Here is a 10,000-nt window from a genome sequence, read left to right on the forward strand (position 1 = left end):
TGCAGTTCTCTGGATGTTGTTGTGAGGTCTTTTTGAGTTTTTTGGTCATTTTGGTTGGCCAACCACTCCTGGCAAGGTTCTCCACTGTTCCACGTTTTTGCCATTTGTAGATAATGGCTCTCACTGTGGTTCCCAAAGCTTTAGAAACGGCTTAATAATAATTTCAATGATCTTCTTTCTCAGTTGTTTTTGAGTTTCTTTGGATCTCTGCATGATGTCTAGCTTTTGAGGATCTTTTGGTCTACTTTGTCAGGCAGGTCCTATTTAAGTGAGTTCTTGAGTGCCAACAGGTGTGGCAGTAATCAGTCCTGGATATGTCATTATTGAGTTATGCTTTAACAGGGGGGAGGGGGGCGATTTTTCACATAGAGCTATGTACTTCAAACTAAGTTCAAAGTATTTTCTAAATATCCGTCTGTATGTGTCTATCTATCATCCATCCATCTATATAACTATCTCTGTCCGTCTGTCTATCTATCTATCTATCTATCTATCTATCTATCTATCTATCTATCTATCTATCTATCTATCTATCTATCTATCTATCTATCTCGCCGTATGTTTACCCATCTGTCCATCCATCCATCCGTCAGTCTATCTATCTATCTATCTATCTATCTATCTATCTATCTATCTATCTATCTATCTATCTATCTCGCCGTATGTTTACCCATCTGTCCATCCATCCATCCGTCAGTCTATCTATCTATCTATCTATCTATCTATCTATCTATCTATCTATCTATCTATCTATCTATCTATCTATCTATCTATCTATCTATCTATCTATCTGTCTGTCCATCTATCTTTTTTCAAACTGCTTTAATCTATCTATCTATCTATCTATCTATCTATCTATCTATCTATCTATCTATCTATCTATCTATCTATCTATCTATCTATCTATCTATCTATCTATCTATCTATCTATCTATCTATCTATCTATCTAAAAACTAGACTTTGTTTTCCCTTAATAATAAAAGCCTTCATGATGAGTTTACTTGCGACAAATATTCAAATTTGTTTGATGATCTCACGTGCAAACGTGCAAAAACAAGAAAGATATCAGTAAGGGTCAAATACTTTTTCCACACCACTGAATACGTGAAATCCAAACATGAACGTGTATGTCATATTTTTCATTTCCATATTACCATTTCTCAGATTTCTATATGGAATCTGAGATTTTATTTTCGGTATCTGTGTAATCAATTTATTTAATCATTCAGTATTCCAGGTATTCCTCATTTTGTTTGACATTTGGCCATAAACTAAAATAAAATCTATCATTTTGGCCCATGCTATGAATTTCTGGCTATTATACCCACACAAAACGGTTTTGTAGTTCACAAATGTGTAAAATCAATGTAATTAAGTGCTGTTCTGTTTGTTAATAGGGAAAAACAAGACATTTTATGAATACTTTTGGTAAAAAAAAAAAATCAAAAACAAAAAATGTAATGAATACCAAGAATAATAGATGATAATAAAATAACAAGAAATGAACACAGGTCATTTTAGAGCCACTTTGTGCTTTAGAAGAGCTTTGCAAAGGGTTAAACAAATCAGATTATTGTGCTCTCGTATAACGCAGACTGAAAGCAGAATAACAGAGCCTCTCGCAGCATCAATATGGCCCACAGGACGCCTCTTATCCAGCTGTGTTTGTGAGTTTGCACGCAGAAGTGCTGGATCTGGAGAAACGGCAGCAGAACTTTGACCCACTTGGACACAGAAGCAGCGGAAAGAGACAAAGAGCGAAGAAAAGCTGCTGAGAGACGCACAACTGCAGATCAGCCCACAGCAAAACATCACAGCGGATTATTCACAACATTTACACTCCTGCACACGCCAACACACACTACTGTTTCTCCACACGACAACACACACTACTGTTTCTCCACACGACAACACACACTACTGTTTCTCCACACGACAACACACACTACTGACAACACAACACTGCTGTTACTGCACACGCCAACACAACACTACTGTTATATCGCACAGGCTACCATACACTACTGTTAGTGCACACGCCAACACGACTCATGCTTCATCTAGTTTTACAGATCCAGAAGCTGAACACGAGAGATAAAAATCACCCCAGCAACAGTTGCTGTGGTAAACACGCTGAACAGTGTTAGATGACCGTCTGTGGTGCGTCTCACACCTGTGTGTGTAATTACAGACTGCAGTCGAGACCAGGTGACACACACACACCTGTGACTGAAACCTACAGGCATCAGTACTGCTGAGTGACCTCTGACCTCTGAGTAAAGGTTCAAACTAAGTTCAAAGTACTATCTAAATATCCGTCTGTATGTGTCTATCTATACGTCCATCTGTCTGTCTATCTTTCATCCATCCATCCATCTATCTCTGTCAGTCTATTTATCCATCCATCTATCTCTATCCATCTGTCCATCTGTCTGTCTATCTATCTATCTATCTATCTATCTATCTATCTATCTATCTATCTATCTATCTATCTATCTATCTATCTATCTATCTATCTATCATCCATCCATCCATCCATCCATCTGTCCATCAATCTCTATCCATCCGTCTATCTTTATCTGTCCATCTATCTGTCTATCTATCTATCTATCTATCTATCTATCTATCTATCTATCTATCTGTCTATCTGTCTGTCTGTCTATCTATCTATATCTCTATCTGTCCATCTATCTATACGTCCATCTATCTATCTATCTATCTATCTATCTATCTATCTATCTATCTATCTATCTATCTATCTATCTATCTATCTATCTATCTATCTGTCTGTCTGTCTATCTATCTATTTATCTATTTATCTGTCTGTCTATCTATCCATCCATCCATCTATCTATCTATCTGTCTGTCTATGTGTCTATTTATCTATCTGTCTATCCATCCATCCATCCATCCATCCATCCATCCATCCATCCATCCATCCATCCATCCATCTATCTATCTATCTATCTATCTATCTATCTATCTATCTGTCTGTCTGTCTGTCTGTCTGTCTGTCTGTCTGTCTGTCTGTCTGTCTGTCTGTCTGTCTGTCTGTCTGTCTATCTATCTATCCATCTATCTATCTTTCCATCCATCCATCCATCCATCCGTCTGTCTATCTGTCTGTCTGTCTGTCTGTCTATCTGTCATCCATCCATCTGTCCATCAATCTCTATCCGTCCGTCTATCTATCCGTCCATCTATCTCTATCTATCTATCTATCTATCTATCTATCTATCTATCTATCTATCTGTCTGTCTGTCTGTCTGTCTGTCTGTCTGTCTATCTATCTATCATCCATCTATCCGTCCATCTATCTCTATCCGTCCGCCTATCTATCCGTCCATCTATCTCTATCTGTCCGTCTATCTATCCATGTATTTATCTATCTGTCAGTCAGTCCGTCCATCCATATATCTATCCAACTATATATATATTTTTTCTGTCTCTATCTGAATATTGATATTGTATTATGTCATGTGTCTCCATCATAACAGATCTATCCTCACTCACTATCTGAGGTCTTCATCTAAGTCAGACATGAAGATAAAGCTTCAAACAATGTCTGAACACACACACACAGACACCATGTTCTGTCAACATCAGTCACCTTCACACATCTGCTCAAACAGGTACAAACTAGTACAAACACAAGGTTAACCTGAGGATCCGATGACTAACCGCAGTTGATATCAGCCAGAGGAGTTTCACGGCATGTTCTGCTTGTGTTTATCCTCTTTTATCATGTCATGTATTGTCCTGAACATGATATGAGGGGTATTGCACCAAATCAGGATTAAGAAAGAAAATCTGAATTAGCCATAAATGAACATATCTAAAATCAATGCTAATACATTTGAACATACATATTTATAATTATAATATTTGGAAAATATAAATGGCCATGTTTCCCAATACTGGGTTGTGGCTAAAACAACAAGGGGCATTCACTGCGAATTTTTTTTTTTAAATAAAACAATGCTGGAATAGTTGGCGGTTCATTCCACTGTGGCGACATCTAAAATAGAGGCCAAGCTGAAGGAAAATGAATGAATGAATGGCCACGAACATGGAGTGAATGTTCATTTAGTAGCATTGACAGCAAAACTAATCTTAGCCTGGTTGTTAGCCAGCTCTAGAGCATGCTAACTGTAAATAATAAACTCCTGTAGTAACTTAATATAGCTTAAATGGACAGTTAAGTACATTGCATAAAGAGATATCCTATAGTTCACCCAAAACTAAATATTCTGTCATCATTTACTCACCTTTTACTTCAAAAATGTATACTTATGTATATTAAAATAGCTATTTTGAGAAATTTTCGAAACCTGTTACCATTGACTTCCACAGTAGGCCTATTTATTTTTTCCTGCTATGGAAGTCAATGGTTACAGGTTTTAAGCTTTCCTCAAAATATCTTATTTTCTGTTCAACTTGACCCATTAAGGGTTTGAACCACTTGAGGGACCGTAAAAAGTGGCTACATTTTCGTGTGAACTAGCCCTTTAATTTAGCCTGCTTTCATGCATTTGTTGAACTCAGGCCAGGATATCTTGAAAATCCCAGCTACTTATCTTGCTGTTTCTGTGCAATACCCCCGTGAATTCGGCAGCTCTGGGATCAGTTTTCCCCGTGTTTATGTGAGTCGTGGGATCCCATTGGCTGCTGTCCGGCATCATCGCTCAGAAACGCTGGTGAAATCCCCTAAATTTCCGCAGTGTTATAAAACAAGCCGTCTCCTGCGGGACAAACACAAGTCTGAAAAGCCAAAGGGGCTCAATTATATCCAGTTAAACAACAGGCTGCCAAACAAAACCGACTTCAAACGGAAAGTCCGAGTGTCGGCGGCTGCGACTGCTGGCTTATTTATGAAGAGTCCGGCTAATTAGACAGGTTAGCATGCTAACAGCGCGAGTCACCAAACAGGAGATAAACACAGACTTTCTTTGAAGCTGCAGCAGCTGTGCTAACTAGAGATAAAAACACCCAAACTGACTGTAATATGTCGATTACTGAATTAAGTAAAACATTATTGAAATAAGTAAAATAATCAAGCTCCAGTGTAATTCAAGTTAATTTGAATAAATAATCGAAACTTCATACAAAGCAAGTACAAAACACGTGTAGGCTAAACAAATTAACGCAATTACATTTTTAAAATAACATTATTATTAAAAAAAATGAAATAAGAATAAATTTGTAACTAATTTTAAATAAAAAAAATGACTTTTCATCATTAAAATCAAGTAAAATCACACCCCTGCTGAAAAATGCAATGGTTTTTAGAGGGGTTTTGGCCATTTCCTGCCTGGTCTTAGCTGGCCAGGATTGGAGATGATTCTCTAAATTAAAATAAATATTTAGGCCTAGTTGCAGACATAATTCATAGCCTCTTGTAAATTTCTAATCATTTTTTTAGATATTTCCCAAGGGCTGTTCACAATATTTGACTGATTTTTTTTGCAAGATACTCAGCTTAAAATGCTTAACTAATTTAATTAAGTTAAATAGGCAAGATATGTTAATTAGACAAATCATTGGACAAAAAGTGGTTTGTTCTGTAGCCACTGAGAAAAAAAGAAAAAATATAATCAGAAATACTGTGAAAAAATGTCCTGCTCCATTAAAAAAGAACAGTTTTTGTTTGCAAAAATAATACAAGTATTATTCAATAGTTATTAAATTATTGACATTTTACTTGAATAAAGTACAAATACAAAATACAGTAAAAAGATATAAAACTCGCTCCCTGATCTGAGCAATGCGCGCGCACACACACACACACACACACACACAAATGACAGTGACTATTGTTCAGGGTTGTTCAGTAGCTATTGTTCATAGGCTAAACAAAGGCAATTTGATTTTTAAAATAACATTATTATCAAAATAATTAAAATAATAATAAATTTGTGATTAGTTTTGGATAAAATAAATGACTTTTATTATCATTAAAATCAAGTAAAACTCTCAATTAAAACAAATATATATTTGCAGACATAAATCATAGCCTCTTGTGAATTTCTGATTATTTTTTAGATATTTCCCAAGCGCTGTTACACAATATTTGACTGATTATTTTGCAAGATACTAGTATTCAGCTTAAAATGCCTAAATCACTTAAGTTAAATAGGCAAGTTATGCTAATTAGGCAAAGCATTGGACAAAAAGTGGTTTGAGAAAATGAAATGTATATTAAATGGGGCTAATTATATATATATATATATAATTGAAAATACTGTGAAAAATTTCCTGCTCCATTAAAAAAAACACTTTTTGTTTGAAAAATAATATCAATATTATTCAAAATTCTTGACAATTTTGCAGTAAGGCTAATAATTTTGCCTTTATAGATTAATAAAAGTGCAAAATACTGTAAAAAGATTTACAACTCTCTCCCTGATCTGAGCAATGCACACACACACACACGCACACACATACATGACAGTAGCTATTGTTCAGAGTTATGGGCCCCGGACCCCCGCAGCGCTGGTCCCGCACACAAACGCTCAGCCCGCTCGTGACCCCGGCGCTGTCAAAAGAGCTTTTCTCCCTCTGAAGGAGCGCGAGAGGGGAAAAAAAGAGGAAAACATTAAACTTCCCGTAAGGCGGGAAGGGAGGAGGGGATTTTGGGAAGAGTGGTGAGTCATCAGATTTCTGTTTCAAAGTCTGTTTCTCTCTCTCTCTGCACTGTCATGATCACAATCCAGCCCGAAACACTTTCCTCTCGCTTCAGTGACTTTCAAAAAGGCTTGTTGTTTTTAAATGTGTGTGTGTGTAATTGTAGGCCTGCACCTGCTCTGATCTAGTTACGGTAGTAAAGCCCACTCTACACACACACACTCTTGTCACTGTTAGAAGTGCTTCTATATATAGACATTTCATAATCTCAGTATCTGATGGAATATGAACATGTCAGGACAGAAAGAGAGTCTAAACAAAAACAGAACAGTAACATGGACATGAATGCCTGACCAGCTGTATACATTGAGTTTAGGGCATTATTTAGGCCCACACACTGAATCAGAAAACTCCACAGATTTTTATATTATTTCAATAATATTATTGTATAATATGCATGTTTAGATTATTTATACACAATAAAATTAGTTATATATATATCCCAATCATCACAAATACTGCAGACCTATTAGAAGCCGCATGGAGCCAAGATTCTCACTGAAATCAGTCAAGTTTGGTGAAGGAAAAATCATGGTTTGGGGTTACATTCTGTATGGGGGCGGGTGAGATTTCTGCAAAACGGATGGCAACATCTACAGCCTGAGGTACCAGGACATTTGTGCTGCCCATTCCAATACAAACCACAGGAGTGGGCAAAATCTTCAGCAGGATAGCACTCCTGCTCATACTTCAGCCTCCACATCAAAGTTCCTGAAAGCAAAGAAGATCAAGGTGCTCCAGGATTGGCCAGCCCAGTCACCAGACATGAACATTATTGAGCATGTCTGGGGTAAGATGAAGGAGGAGGCGTTGAAGATGAACACAAAGAGTCTTGATGAACTCTAGGAGTCCTGCAGGAACGCTTTCACCATTCCAGTTGACTTTATTAATCAGTGATTTGAGTCATTGCAGAGATGTATGGATGCAGTCCTCCAAGCTCATGATGGAGTCAGACACAATATTCATTCTGTTTCCACTGCAGCATGACTTTATATTCTATACTGGACATTATTTCTGTAAAGAGACAAGACTTTTGTCTAAGCAAAGTCAGACCTTCTGTCCTAATGAAATCATTCAAAAGTCAAGACATGATCATATTTTATTATACACAATTGTGCACAGAAATAACAAAAACAAAGTCATGTTCTGTCCGAACATTGTTTTTATTTGTTCTTCCGAGATGCAAATGCAGTACTAAATAAAAAACGGACAGTCTTGCTAATAAAATAAGAGCCATTTTGATAACATTCAAAAGTTTTCACCCCCCTTCTTAATGAGTCATGCTTCATTCTTGAGCATCAGTGAATGTTTGCACCTCTTGTAGAATAGTTGTGAATGACTCAGTCAATATTAAAATATGCACCATAAAATCATAGAGGCACTGTTGGGAAGAAATCAAAGATGCAGAAGATGCCTGGAAACCAAACAAATGCGAAGAACGTTTTCAGTTTTCTGAGAAAAGAAAAAAAAGTGTCCGTGAACGACTCATGAACAACTGTCACAAAACACAGAAGCAGCCGTGAATCATCAATAACAACACAGAATATTAACATTCAAGGGCGTGTAAACTTTTGCACAAAGTGTGTCAATCCCGTAATTATTTTGTCTTTTGTTTGTTACATGTAAAGATTATCTGTTAGGTAATCTTTAATCACTGCAATAGTAAATTAAGAATTAATTTCAATTATCCACTTGTTTGTTTAAGTCTTTTATTTAATTTTAAGCACTGACAAGGAGCATGCAAACATACAACCCCAACTGCAATTGCATGAATAACCTCCAGTACTGAAGGGGGCGCTAGAGAGTCTAGTTCAAATATCGGTGATACTAATATTACATAAAAACTTACTTTCAAGCTATTTTCTCTTGAACAGATGGTATTGAAGCGAACTAGTTTATCAAATATTTTTCATATTATTTAAATTAGCGTTATTGGATGTCGCGCTAGAACATTACATTTCTTCTTTTTTGACGAACATTTCGCACCTTTAAATTTCAAGTTATCATTTATGTATTTGGGAGATGTTTTATGCCCCGAACTTGCCTTTCCATTTGAGTTACAAGACAGTTTAATGTTTTTTAAAAGCTATAAATCAATATAGCTGATTCCTACTGAGAAAATCTGCAGTTAAAGCTAATCCTGAACGATTGTAGCATGTCAGACTGCACAAACATGGCTCCCATGTCACACTGTAAATCTCAGCTGTCATAAAGTCAGACTGAACGACAAGGAAGATGCTCCAAACACGACAGAAAATGCCCCCGGAGTTTGACGTCATCCACCCGTGACACTTTCACTATCTCGTGTTCTGAAATGATTCCTCACAGCAAACGTAAACAATCTGTAGCGGCAATTTTGCACACGGCGTATCTCAATAATAAAACCAGGAAGAACAAAACTGTTTTGACATTTCCCCGAGGTCATTTGAATTGTCGCACGGATTGCGTTATCAGATTCGGCACTCCTATTGGTTCTCGGATTGACGCTCATCGCAGGTGTTGTCACACAGCAGGAAAGTGTCTGAAATCTTCTGACACTGCCAGAACTTCATCGGAGGAAAAATCTGATCGCAACGGGCACCAAGCGGCTGTCTGTGAACATGTCAAACCAACGATCAAAGATCACCGATTTTAGCCTAGGATTTCAGGAGTCTTTTAGGACTTCCCAAATTTGTCTCAGATGACAAAATCGTGCCTGAAATCTCACAGTGTGAGCAGGGCTTAACGTAGTCACAATGCAACAAATACAACTGAATTTAAACTTACAATTGAAATTGATGACAATTCTTGGATTTCGTTGGATTTCAGCCTGATCTAACGAGGAAACATAACTTTTTTTTTTTTTAGGTTTTTTTAAGTTGTACATTTTTTCATTAGTGGCTAATTCGTACGAATTCATACCAGTTTAGTCGTATGAAAATGTATGACTTTTAAATAGGTGGCATGTTATCAAACCCCACCCCTAAACCCAAAAGTCATTGGGGCATGAGCAAATCGTACTTAAATGTATGAACGCGATCATACAAATTCATATGAATTAGCCACTAAATTTACGAATTTAAGTTACGAATTGGTGTGAGATAGCTTTGAGTTGGTGGAAGACAATCATCACTTTAAAATTTATTTAAAGTGACATTAAACTTATAAACTTCTATGGGTATTTGGGTTCTCATTTATAAATGTGGCATACGAACAAAACAGGCGGAAATGTTCGTATGTCCCCTCCCACATAAAATTTGTGATCTATTAAAAAATAAAAAACTTTAGGGAAATCTCTATGTAAACTTCATTCATTCAATCTTTTTCCTTCACCTT

This window comes from Danio aesculapii, chromosome 3, assembly GCF_903798145.1.
Source record: "Danio aesculapii chromosome 3, fDanAes4.1, whole genome shotgun sequence".
Lineage (NCBI taxonomy): Eukaryota > Metazoa > Chordata > Actinopteri > Cypriniformes > Danionidae > Danio > Danio aesculapii.